The sequence below is a fragment of the Carettochelys insculpta genome, chromosome 1 (genome assembly GCF_033958435.1).
Source record: "Carettochelys insculpta isolate YL-2023 chromosome 1, ASM3395843v1, whole genome shotgun sequence".
NCBI lineage: Eukaryota > Metazoa > Chordata > Testudines > Carettochelyidae > Carettochelys > Carettochelys insculpta.
The window spans coordinates 150638405-150651486 of NC_134137.1; the positions used below are offsets into that span (position 1 = coordinate 150638405).

Here is a 13082-nt window from a genome sequence, read left to right on the forward strand (position 1 = left end):
TCGCTCCAGAGCCCCAGCAGGTCCCGCAGCTCGGCCTCCGTCCAGGAGGGGCCCCGCTGCCGCTTGCCAGCCTGGCTGCCCGCTTGGCTAGCCTGGCTGCCCTGGCTCCCCCGGGGGGGGTCCCCTGGGGGCGCTGGGGGGGGCTGCCGAGCAGCCATCGCAGCTGGGTGGGTGGCTGAGGAACGTGCAGGCTGGCCACGTGTCTGGGCTGCCGCCTGCACGTTCCCTCAGCTTCCTGCACAGGAAAGGAGGGGGAGGGGACCTTTAAGGGGCCGCTCCATGCGGCCACCATTGAGCTGAGGGGCTGGAGAGAGCATCTCTCAACCCCTCAGCTGATGGCCGCCATGGAGGACCCGGCAATTTCGACGTTGCGGGACGCGCAACGACTACACGGTCCCTACTTCGACGTTGAACGTCGAAGTAGGGCGCTATTCCTATCCCCTCATGGGGTTAGCGACTTCGACGTCTCGCTGCCTAACGTCGAAGTTAACTTCGAAATAGCGCCTGACGCGTGTAGCCGTGACGGGCGCTATTTCGAAGTTGGTGCCGCTACTTCAAAGTAGCGTGCACGTGTAGACACAGCTTACATGAGATAGAGAAAGATCTTTCCCCTATTCATTCTAGTAAAACCTGTTTGTTGTGTCACATCAATAAATATATTGACATTCATTTTTTTTCTTTTTTTTTTTTTTTAATTTGTGCTCCTAAGAAAAAGAAATCCAGGGTTCCAAGCAGGGCCTAACATAGTGGCTCCAACCAAGCTGGTCATGGCTGGTTATAAAATGAAGTCCACCATTCTCCACATACTGTACTGTATGCAGTAATTACTTTTCCATAAATAATTGATGCACTGTGACTGAATTTATGGCATGTTAGCCCCCCTGTTGCCATTATATCAATGTGAAGGATGCAGGTTCTGACTGTCTGTACCTTGATAGAGGTCTCTGGAACCCCTATTTACCTTATTTTTATATAATTGTGATAGTGCATGTGAAGCACGTCATGTGAAGTATCATGGGAAAGGTTATGATCTGTTGAAAGTCATTGTTCTGCTTAAATGTGTATATCATTAGTGTAAATGAAGTTATAAAATTGCATTATAGGGTTGTCACTAAAATATGCTTTAAGATATGGAATCACCCAGGTATTAGATCCCCAAAGACAAGGATAAAGGAGCTAATCAACACCTGGGCAAGTGTCAATCATCAACAGCCCTTGTCCTGCAAGGTAGTTAGTTCAATGACTCGTTTGCACAAGGCCATACCAGGAGAATTGCTCATCTTTGCCTGGTGACTCAGCAGTGCCCACCAGACATGCTAGGACTTGTGTTCTCCAAGCACATAGACTAAGCATATAAAGCAGAACACAGTGGTCCCATACTTTGCCTTTTCTTCTGCACTTACACTGCAATTAGCAACAAGGACATTTGCAACAACCAACAAGAAACTGGTGACTCCAACAAAGGAGACAGGCCCAGGTTTCAAGGGAGAAAATCGTGTATCATGAACTGCATTATTCGGGGGGCGGGGGTGAGAAAAATTGCTTAATCTAGATGATGCCAAGTTTAGTCTAGGGTTGAAAGTTTAAACTATGTACTTATATTTTATTTTATTTTTGTAACAACACTGGCTTTTGGCTGCCTATCACCTATATTAGTAATTTAAAATCTTCTTTTGCAATTAATATACTTGTTGTATTGTTTATCTTTACCAGTGTGTTTGCCTGAAGTGTGTGATAAATTAGCTTAGGTTTACAAAGGCTGGTGTGTTTCCACTTTCCATTGATGAAGTGGTGAACTGATTAATAAACTTGTGTTGCTCACGAAAGGGTCCTGAATGGGGCAAGATGGTACATTCCCAAGGTATAAGGCTGGGAGCAGGGAGGTGGGAATCTGGCGGGTGCCCTTCTTCGTGTGATTCTTGAGTGGCTCTGGGAGCATTCATGCAATGTAGCGGGGCATGTGACTCCGCACGTAATTGTGCTGTGTGATAACAGTGCCTCGAGGAGTTTGCGGCTTGGTACTGGTGAAGCATTTTAAGAGACTACTCAGGCTGCAGAGTTATGGGGGATTCCACAGTCCCAGGCTGCACCCTGGGAATCCTGTCATATGGGCTAAGTCTAGACTGCAGGGTTTTGTTGACAGAAGCTTTTTTGTTGAAAGACCTTGTGACAGAACTTCTTTCGCCAGAGTGTGTCCAGACACCAAAGTGCATGGAAAGAGCGATCTGCTCTTCCAACAGAGAGCGGCCAGACAGATGGGATGCTCTCCCCACAAAATTTACATCAGGTGGTCGGGCAGGGCACACAATACCTGCATGTTCTGCAATTCCAGCCCGTGCCAAAAGCTGGAGATGGACACATTCATCCCCTGCTGCAAGCTCGTGGCTGGAGACATGCAGGTGCCAGTCTTCATCATGGGGAATGCGGCCTAGCCCCTCGTGCCATGGCTCATGAAGCCATATACTGGACAGAAGGACCTCAGCAAGGAACAATTCAATAAGCACCTGAACTGTGCCAGGATGCAGGCTGAGTGCACCTCTGGCTGCCTCCAGGCACCATTCAGGCGTCCGCTGACCTGCCTCAACGTGGGGAGCGCAATATCCCAAAGCTTGTGGGAGCTGGTTGTATCCTGCACAACCTCATGGAAGAGGTGGAGGAGGCCTTCCTCCTAGGGTTGGGGGTGGCCCCAGCTGTGAGGGGTTAGCCTACAAGCAGCCAAGCACAGCTGCCATCCACCAGGCCCATCAGGATGGGGTGCAGAACCGGGAGGCCCTGAGGGAGAGTTTCTCCCAAGGACCCCAGTAACCCTCCCCAGGGCTCCTCCAGCCCATCCCCACCACAACCCCTTCCTTCGCCCCTTTAACCCTCCCCCACCCTGGAATAGTAAAAGCATGTGCTTGTGTGGTGAACAAGAAATTGGTTTACTGTGAACTATTTACAAAAGTGCTGTGGGGGGATGGTGGCTGGGACTGTGTAGTGAGTGGGAGGCCTCTGAACTTGGAGATGCGAGGATTTAGGACAGGGGGTAAGGGCAGGAGGGCAGGGGGAAGGGGCATGACCATTGCCCAGGGGAGCAAGTGGGGGTCCAGGGCACCTTGCAGGAGGGTAGGCAGGTGTAGAGGGGCAGGGGCAGCAGCGGAGCTGGGCCAGCATATACCACTACACCATGGTTACAGCATCACAGCGGGACATTAGCTGGTCTGATGCCAGTGACCGCCCCTGCAGAGCCGCATAGATGCAGTAGGTGAGGATCCGCTGTACATCCTTAAGGACCGCCACTTGCTGGTACATGATCTTCTCGTGGACCCTCTACCTCCTCCTCTGGCTCTGGGGGCAGCCTGGAGGCATCAGGGGCATGACCCAGCCCTCAGTCAGTGCTGGTCAAGCTGTACGGAACACAAGGAGGGAGAGACAGTGAGTCTTTGGTGCAACACAGCCCCTGAGGCCATGACCCCCACCATGAGCAGTGACCAGCACACCTGGGCCAACGAATGGGGGTGTCCTGGGAGCACAGGCCTGTGCGGCCTGCACAGCGGACCCTGCTACACTGGGACTCTGAGGTGCTTATGGGACCATGCAGTCCATTGCTGCTCTCCTCCCCGCGGTCATCAGACTAGTAGCCAAGGGATATGTTCAGCCACAGAGGTGTCCCCTCATGGGTGGTAGGGGAGCTGGGAGCATCCTGTCCCTGGCATGCCTGTGTGCCACACTCCTTGGTGTGTCCAGAGTCATGCCTGCAGCCCTGTGACTATCCTGCTTCCAGCCGTGGCAGGTGCCAGGAGAGCCGTCCTCCCAGGGCCTGATGGTTGTCTGGCCTCCCATGAGTCTGGCAGCAGAATGCCATCCATGCCCTGGGGCTGTCTGCTGGATCCAGGTGGCACACACTACCACTGCGTGTGGTTCCCTGTGCTGTGACCGCAGTGCTGGGTCTCACCTGAGCCGGCCAAGCAATGCTCACAGTCCGCCCTGCAGTGCCCACCTCCCACACCCTGGGGTGTGTGACAAACAGGGCACTCACTTGAACAACCCTTGACAAGGTTGCAGGAGGCCTGGGAGGTGTCCTGGCTGCTGGGGACCAGGTCCAGGCAACCACAAGGCTGCTGGTCTCTGACTCAGCATCCCACTTCTGCCCCTCCTGTGGCTTGTCGTCCTCCTTTGGCTCATGCTCAATGACGGGGGCATTCAGGCCCAAATCCAGGCTCAGGCTAGGGGGTCATGTGCTCCCCCCCCCACCCCGCCAGGATGCAGTGCAGCTCCAGGTAGTAGGGGCAAGTGGTCAGTTCTGCCCCTGAGAGGCCCACAGTATCCTGGTTCTGGACATAGCCCTGCCACATTTCCTTTACCTTGGCCCTGACTTGCTCGAGGGTGCGGCAGGGGTGGCACCGTTCTACCAGGGCCTCAGCTATCTGGTTTTAAACATCAGCATTGCAGTGCCTGGCTCCAGGGTCCTGCAGGGTCTCCTCTTTGGCCCATAGATCCAGCAGGGCTTGATCTCTGCCCCAGACCAAGGTGGGGCATGCGTCTTGGAGCCCCAGAGAGAATCCTGGGATCCCAGGGGCTGCTGCCTCAAGGATCCAGAGGAGTGATGGGTTTGCCTGTTGTCCTGCCATCTGTGCTCAGGTATGGCTGTGAGAGAGCAGGGGATAGCTGCATGCTGCGTGGCTGCTCCCACACTATCGGCTTCCTGCCATAGGGTTTTTCTGGGCACCCTGCAGCTTTAAGAAGGCCCAGGGGCAGGAACGATAGAGCACTGATTGCTGTGGATGGGTTGTTCACCGGGGCACCTGTGTGGCATCCCAGAGGCCTCTTCTGTCGACAGAAGGCCCCTGGAACATCCAGACCTGCATTTTGTTGACAGATCTCTCTCGACAGAGGTGTTCTTCCTCATGGCCAGCAGGGCATGGCTGCTGACAAAACTGCTCCATTCTGTTGACCTACTGTTGACAGAACACACTTTGCAATCTGGCCGTCCCCTGGGTTTTGTTGACAAAATGGCTGTTTTGTTGATGAAACCCTGCAGCCTAGACATAGCCATGGGTTAAAAGCAAATGTTATCCTGGTATATTTATAGACCCTCTGCGGCACATTGGAAGGGACATCAAGGTGCAGTGGTATCTCTGAGTGGCAAAAATAATATTGATAAACTTCTGGAAAATACAAAACTGTGAGAGTAGGCATATTTTTAAATCTATATAAGAAAATACACAATCAATTCATTTTTGCTGTCAAAACTGTCCTCCAATCTGCACAGATAACGTGGTAGTATTTATCCTGTTTAATTTCTTTCCAATGTACCAAACCCAAATACTCTTCATGTTTTTAAAGTAACAAAAAGCTAATAATGACAAGTTTCAGGATGACATTGTGTGTCATTAATTTTGGGAGAGGAATGATATATTTTTCCTTGTGGGTTTTCGTGGCTCCTAGAAGAAGGCAATTGTATTTAAATGAGAAAACCAGTACGTTAGTATGAAGTGCATAATTCATGAGCCCCTTTTTCTCTAAAGCAGTAACACCTGGTTTTATTTCATTTAAAATAGTAAAAATAAATATAATTTTGTTGTTAAAATGCAGCTGTTGGTTGAAAAGCCTCTGTTTCGCAACTAATATGAGAAGAAAATAGAAACTTCTACTAATGCTTTCAGTTACTAGTTGCAGCGCCAGCAAAACAAGGGAATGTAGTGATTAGATGCTTCTCTCTGGTGGGAAACAAGGTCTGCCACTTTTCATTTTATGATATTGTGTGAAAATCAATAAGCCAGTATTCCTAACTGGTGATAGGTTCTGCTGTGAGGGCAGGGACCTGGACTGGATGACCCTTTGAGATCCCTTACAGTTCTATTTTATGAAGATTCTAACAGCCTACTGGTCTTGAAAAATGAAAAAGCAGCCCTGTTGCACTTTAAAGACTAACAAAATAATTTATTAGGTGATGAGCTTTCGTGGGACAGACCCACTTCTTCAGATCATAGCCTTACCAGAACAGACTCAGTATTTAAGGCACAGGGTACCAAAAATAGTAATCAAGGATGACAAATCAGAAAAATATTATCAAGGAGAGCAAATCAGAGAGCAGAGGGGCAGGAGTGCGGGGCGGGAGTCAAGAGTTAGATCACCAACACCTTATTGGTCTTGGTGTGTGGAACATTGTGAAAACCCAGAAAGCGCGAGCATGTCAGTTTTTTCTGCATTTCCCTTCTCATCCATATGTGAGTCTCATGTCTTGTCTGACATGCCTGAATTTATGCTCCAGTCCTGCAGCTGGAAAGATAAGCATGGAAGGACCTTTGTCCGTGTGGTTCCCCAGTTAAGTCAAAAGACCTCTGCATGGGGACAAGGGCCCACATACATTAATCCAATTAGAGGACTGGACCTTTGTGACTGAATGCTCCCCTGTATAAACAACATGCACACACATAATCTTTGTATAAAATATGTAATATTTTGTACATGTAATAATCTTAGTACAAAATATACCTTGTGAGGTATCATTTGAAAACTCAACAATATGGTGAACTGTAGTATCATATCTGGAGAGTAGAAAAGCCTGTTCCTCAAAGATGAAATACAAGCTGCGTAATAAAAGTTAATTGGCAATCACCAGTCAAGAAGCCGTTCTTTGGCAGCAAAGTGGGGCAGGAGCAAATTGATTTGGATGTTCTTTGTTCAAAAACACTTGTCAGCAAACTAAAAATACTACAAGGCTGCTTCTACATGTGCCCCTTCTTCCGGAAGGGGCATGGTAATGAGCAGCCCAGAAGATGCTAATGAGGTGCAGATGTAAATTTCCCATGCCTCAAACTCTTCCCATGCCTCAAGCTCTTCCGGACTCCAAAATACATGTGTAGATGCGTGGCCCACGGAGAACTTCCAGAAGAGGGGGCTTCCAGAAGGAGGGTTTCCTTCCAGAAGATCCCCGTGGGCCATGTGTCTACACATGTATTTTGTAGTCCAAAAGAGCTTGTAGCTGTATGCTTATGAGGCACAGGAAATTTACATCCGTACCTCATTCACATCTTCTGGGCTGCTCATTACCATGCCGCTTCTAGAAGAAGGGGCACATGTGAAACAACCCCAGAGTTATGAACCATGGAATGCCAAAAACAACAGCTCCACTTTTGACGTAGTTCCACGATATAATGGTTCACTCATGGCTTTTCTTCCCACAAGATTATAAAATATGGAAGTTGCAGATTCCTAAAACAATCAATAGACACATGGAAGTAAAACACCATAACTTTGTACGGTTCTTAATCTGGGATGACAACATCATGTCAACCTGTTCGTGACCAGCTTCAAACCATTCTCTGTACAGAATGACAGTAGGTTTTATTATAGCGCACTTGCACTGTGAAGATCTGTGGTACACAATTACTGATGACAAGAGCTGAGGCTGTGTTGTAGGAATCATTTTTACAAATTACATCAAACTGGTATAATTCCATAGAAAAAGATTTCACCAATGCATTTCCACATCCTCAAAGGGGTAGCTATGTTAGTTTGTAGCTGCATTTCCTCTTAGTCGTGATAAATCTTGTGTTCAAATACACACAGAAAATCAATGTCAAGAATAAAGCCTACGTCTCCTAACTCCACAGCCTGCACTGAATTTATTTGAATCTTAGTACTGTCGGCTCCGAGCAGAGACAAATACTTGGTAAATCTCACAAAACCCTTGTGACACAGGGCAATATTATCTTCATCTTACCAATAGAGAACTGAAGCACAGCTTAAGTGATTTAAGGGGTGCAGAACAAAACTTTGAATAGAACCTTTGTTTCTTAGGCAAGTGCCTTAGACACAAAACTATCTTTCTCAGAGGTACTTGTAACTAGCAATAGACAGACTTGACACTGGGACCTCTGGAGCTTAGTGCAGAAGCCTCTACAGTTTAAGCTAAAAGCCACCTACCTTTTAACTAAGGCTGTAGAGGAAACCTCATTCTTTCACTCTGTAAGTAGTCTAGGTGCTACCCTATGGGACAATGAACTATACCCCATAGGTGTGTGGGTTACATGCTGTCAGAACCTTCCTTCCCTCCCACAATGAGCTTTAATAGTTAAACTCCACTGGACATAAAAACACTGCTTCTCTGACAGTTTCCACAAATTCTCCTCAGACAGAGAAACTAGTACTATAAATAGCGACAAATAAATTAGTTTTGTAAACTCTTTTCATTTTTATTAATCTATGGTGGTATTAGTAATATGAGTAAATACATTTTAATATAAAAATTCAGGACCATATCGATCCCTTAACCTAAAATTTATATACAAATACACTTACCCAATTTGTTTGGTCAGATAATCTTCCTGCTTCAAATGCTGATGTTATGCATCCTGAATGCAAATTAAAATATAAAGAAGGTTCACCATGTTAAAGGAACAGAATGCTCACAAAATTAGGGGTTGGAGGGCAGGTGGGGGTGAAGGCTCCCTCTGGGGGCATGGGCTCCAGGGTGGGGCCAGAAATGAGTTCAGGGTGCAAGAGAGTGCTCCAGCCTGGGACCAAGGGGCTTGGAGGGGGCTCTTGAGTGGGGCAGGAATTGGGGTGCATGGAGGAGTGAGGATCCAGCTAAGGATGCTGGATGCTCTAGAGTTGGGCAGGTGATGGGGGCATAGGAGGATGCTCTGGGCTGGGATGGAGGGATGAGGAGACTTGAAGGGGGTTGGTTTGCAGGATCTGGATGGCATTTGCCTGAAGCAGCTCTGGGAAGTAGCAGCACATGCGCCCTCCAGCTCCCATGTGGAAGTGCAGCCAGGAGTCTCTGTGCACTGCCCTGTCCACAGACACGGTTCTCACAGCTCCCACAGGCTGTAGTTCCCAGCCAATGGGAGCTGCACAGCTGGGGTAGGGGCTAGCTGCCCTTGCTTCTGTTGAGAAGCTGTGCAGTCACTGCATGCACAAGGCAGGGCAAGGCAAATCCCCAACCCCACTCCCTCACCGGAGCACCAGACAGGGACAAGCTCCTGATTCTCCTCCACAGGAGGAATTCCAGGGCCAGATTTAGAAGGTCAGACAGGCTGGATGCAACTCATGGGTTGCAATTTGCCCACCCTGCCTTAGAAATTCACCTTGCTCACAAATGTAAGAGCAGGCTCTCTGGAATAATAGCTTGTATGACTTGCATACACCAACATTTTGTGCTCTGTCCATACTTTGGCCCTGATCATGCTCTGTAGACAGAGCCGTACCGTTTGTAGGATAAGATGGGGTGGCTGCCCCAGGCCCCAGGCTTTTGGGGCCCCAACAGTGTCCACCCTAGCCATCTTAAGGGCAGGAAGGGGAGGGTTACCTGGGGCCAGGACTGGGCCAGGGGATTACCTGGGGCAGGGTGTTGCATGTAGTTGTAGAAGCAAGGGGTCACCTCATCCCCACCGCATCCACCATTCCGGCGGCAGAAGCTGGAGCTTGCTCCACTCCACTGTGCAGCCCTCCTGCACCTGACTTCTCTGCACAGTCCCTCACTGAACCTTGGAAAGGCCTCCTTAGCTGTGTCTACACGTGCACGCTACTTCGAAGTAGCAGCACTAACTTCGAAATAGCGCCCGTCGCGGCTACACGCGTCAGGCGCTATTTCGAAGTTAACTTCGACGTTAGGCGGCGAGACGTCGAAGTCGCTAACCTCATGAGGGGATCGGAATAGCGCCCTACTTCGACGTTCAACGTCGAAGTAGGGACCGTGTAGACGATCCGCGTCCCGCAACGTCGAAATTGTGGGGTCCTCCATGGCAGCCATCAGCTGGGGGGTTGAGAGACGCTGTCTCTCCAGCCCGTGTGGGGCTCTATGGTCACTGTGTGCAGCAGCCCTTAGCCCAGGGCTTCTGGCTGCTGCTGCTGCAGCGGGGGATTCATGCTGCATGCACAGGGTCTGCAACTCGTTGTCGGCTCTGTGTATCTTGTGCTGTTTAGTGCAAGTGTGTCTGGGAGGGGCCCTTTAAGGGAGAGGCTGGCTGTTGAGTCCGCCCTGTGACCCCGTCTGCAGCTGTGCCTGGCACCCTTATTTCGATGTGTGCTACTGTGGCATGTAGACGTTCCCTCGCTGCACCTATTTCGATGTGGTGCTGCGCAACGTCGATGTTGAACATCGACATTGGCAGCCCTGGAGGACGTGTAGACGTTATTCATCGAAATAGCCTATTTCGATGTCGCCACATCGAAATAGGCTACTTCGATGTAGGCTTCACGTGTAGATGTAGCCCTTGTGTGCTCAGGGATCAGTATGGGGCAGGCGGTAAATGACTGAGTGGACAGGTTGGGAAACGTTAAGGGTAGTAGGATGAGATGCAACCTCACCATCCTGACGGAGAATAACATTCCATTGCTGGCGGTAATTTTTTTTCTGTGGTATCTCATCCCTGCGGTCATAAAGTGCAGCCCTGCTCAGGGCTAGGGTTTTGTAGCTCCAACAGAGAGAGAGAGAGAAAGAGAGAGAAAAGCCCTTTGTTTACTCTGCTCTGAGAAACAGTGCTAGACCCTTGCTAATAATAACCCTATCTCAGGTAGTTTTAGTGTGGTTTCTAACACAGTATGCACAGCCTAATCACAGCAGTTCTTGCATTACTACAGATTCACAGTTTTCTCTAATGCATCATTTAGTTCTTTTGCTGCATACATGCAGAGTCCAAAAGCACAATGCACACCCTCTTAACCTCGGACTATATTATGGGGTCTAACTGCAATCATCATTACAAAAGTCTGTTACACTCACAGCATACTTCATACACAAAATGCAGTTACACACAGGTGTTGCCAGCACTGAGGCAATTGCAGTTGGGCTAGTAAAATTCAGACCTGTGAGTTACCACTGTTGTAGTAACAGTAGAAATTGTAATATGGTGTAATTTGCTAAATTAGACATACTGTAAGTGAATCTACAGTAAACTCTTTCAAATCAAGCAGCCCCAGGACTGGGAGGTTGCCGGATATTCCAGTATTCTGGATAACAGAGAGGTGTACCTAGCAATGTGTAACACTAAAGAAAAACAAGATTATATATTAAGAAACAAAGAAAAATGTATGCAGAGTGCTTTATTTACCAATAACAGTAGTATTGTACAATGTAAACTTATACTGTGTTTGCTTTATTTATTTGCATTTACTTTCACTATACTGTACTTATGGAAATTGTAACTAAAATTTACTTTTGTTGGTTGTTTGAGAGTTCCGAACGATAGAATGCCAGATATGATAGAGTTTACTGTATTCATCAGTTATGCGACAGACTGAGGATTTTGCTCAGGTTAAAGAATACAAATCTAGAAATGGCATAGATGCACAATATTCTCCTTAGAGGAACTGACTTATTTCCAAATCTATTTGTGAAATATGAGAAACATCCATGTTATTTTCAAGTGTAAAATAAAACAGAATATTAAGAATTGCTCAACTCATACAGAAAGTCATTTGTTGTGTATGAAACCAGTGAATTTAGTATTAACAAAATTAAGTTAAAGCTACTAGAATTCATTGTATTTCTTGATGACTCTCCCCATTCTGATTTTTACAGCTCTCAATGCTGAGTAATACTACAGAATATTTTAAAGTCTGCAAGAAAAAAAAATTGAGGGGAAAGCCTGCTGCACAACATATAGCAGAATGAACGTTCAGTGATTTGTGCTTGAGCTGTTATTGCTTTGAATGGAAAATATGTGTCCTAATTTGTCTTAATGCCTTCATTGCAATGATTAACACAACTGTATTTTTGTGTGATTATTGTGTAATTAAATGTTTTGTTGTTGCTAATTGCTCCTTAGAAACAACAAGCGTTAAAGCATTAGTCCATTCATCTCAATGAGACATTTAAGTCAGTGATAATAATAATTAATCTCTCTATACATTTTAGCGTGTTTGCCTGCCTGCCTGCCTGCCAGCCAGTCTGTCAGTGCTAGATTTGTTCAAGAACTCCCCTTAAACCCCAACAGCTATGACCATGAAATTTGGTACACAGCTTCCTCTTACCCTAACTTAAACCAAGGTCAGAGGTTGGTTGTGCCTGGACAATGGGAAGTGCTGGGAAGGGGCTGTTTTCCAGAACATAGAAAGGGAGAGGACAGGAGTAGGGAGTGGAAAGGTGGGCAGGGTCACAGACAGAAGGGATGCAATGCCGTGAGTGACCACTGGGGGCAGCTACAGCATTGAGAGAGGCCAGCAGGGCTGTGTCTCCACCATCTTGCCTGGTATAAAAACATAGTAAGTAGCTCTTCTGTCCCAAACAGAGTATGTCCCTCCTCCCATGGAGAGCCTACAGGCCACAGAGTGGGCTGCTGGAGAGGAGGAGCAAATCTCAGACAGCCTGCAGGCCACAGAAGGGGGTGCTGGAGGCCAGGGCAGTTCCAAGAACCTTGCCCCACCCAGACAGCCTGCAGTCCCTGGAGGGGTAGCTGGAGGGGTGGTTAGCTGGAGGAGGTGCAGCCTCCAGTACCTTAGCCCTGCCCAAATAGCCCACCGACTGTGGGGGGGAGCAGCTGGACAGGGGGTAGCTCCCTGGAGTCTGGCTCCCCGCTCTCCCCTGCAGACAGCCTGCAGGCCATGGGACAGATGCTGCAGCCAGGGGCAGCACTCAGAACTTGGCCCTGCCTGGACAAACCGCAGCACATGGGTGGAGGGGCTGATGGAGGGAAGGACAGCTGGAGAGGGGGGCAGCCCCACCCAACAGCCTGCAGGGGGCAGCTGGAGATGGGGGCAGCCCCCAGAGCTCAGCCACCTCCAGACAGCCTGCATGCCATGGGGCACTTACTGGAGGAGGGCAAGCTGACAGCCTGCAGATCACTGGGGGTAAATGGAGGAGCAGCTGAAGAAGGGGCATCCCCCGGAGTCTGGTCCCACCAGGAGAGCCTGCAAACTGAGGGAGGGAGGACAACCCCTGGGTCCTGGCTTTGTCCCTCCAGACAGCTTGCAGGCCATGGAGGGATCAGCTGGAGAGGGTGCAGCCACCCTGGAACCTGGCCCCCCCACCCAGACAGCCTGCAGGACACGGGTATGGGGCGGGGGTAGTTGGAGGTAAGCAGGCCTCTGGAGCCTGGCTACCCATCCAGACAGCCTTCAGGCTGTGAGGGAGGGGGAACCTGCTTGAAGCTGGG

At 48.9% G+C, this 13082-nt stretch overlaps 1 long non-coding RNA gene across 1 annotated transcript in view; it reads right to left on the reverse strand.

Moving 5' to 3' along the window:
- Positions 1-3055: 3055 nt before the first annotated feature.
- LOC142012821 (uncharacterized) overlaps positions 3056-13082 on the reverse strand; it is a 29597-nt gene continuing 19570 nt past the window's right edge. Inside the window, exons 2-3 of the long non-coding RNA XR_012645474.1 lie at positions 8287-8339; positions 3056-3386 (exon numbers count right to left, since the gene is read on the reverse strand). This is a non-coding gene — a long non-coding RNA (uncharacterized LOC142012821). The remainder of the gene's footprint in view (positions 3387-8286; positions 8340-13082) is intronic.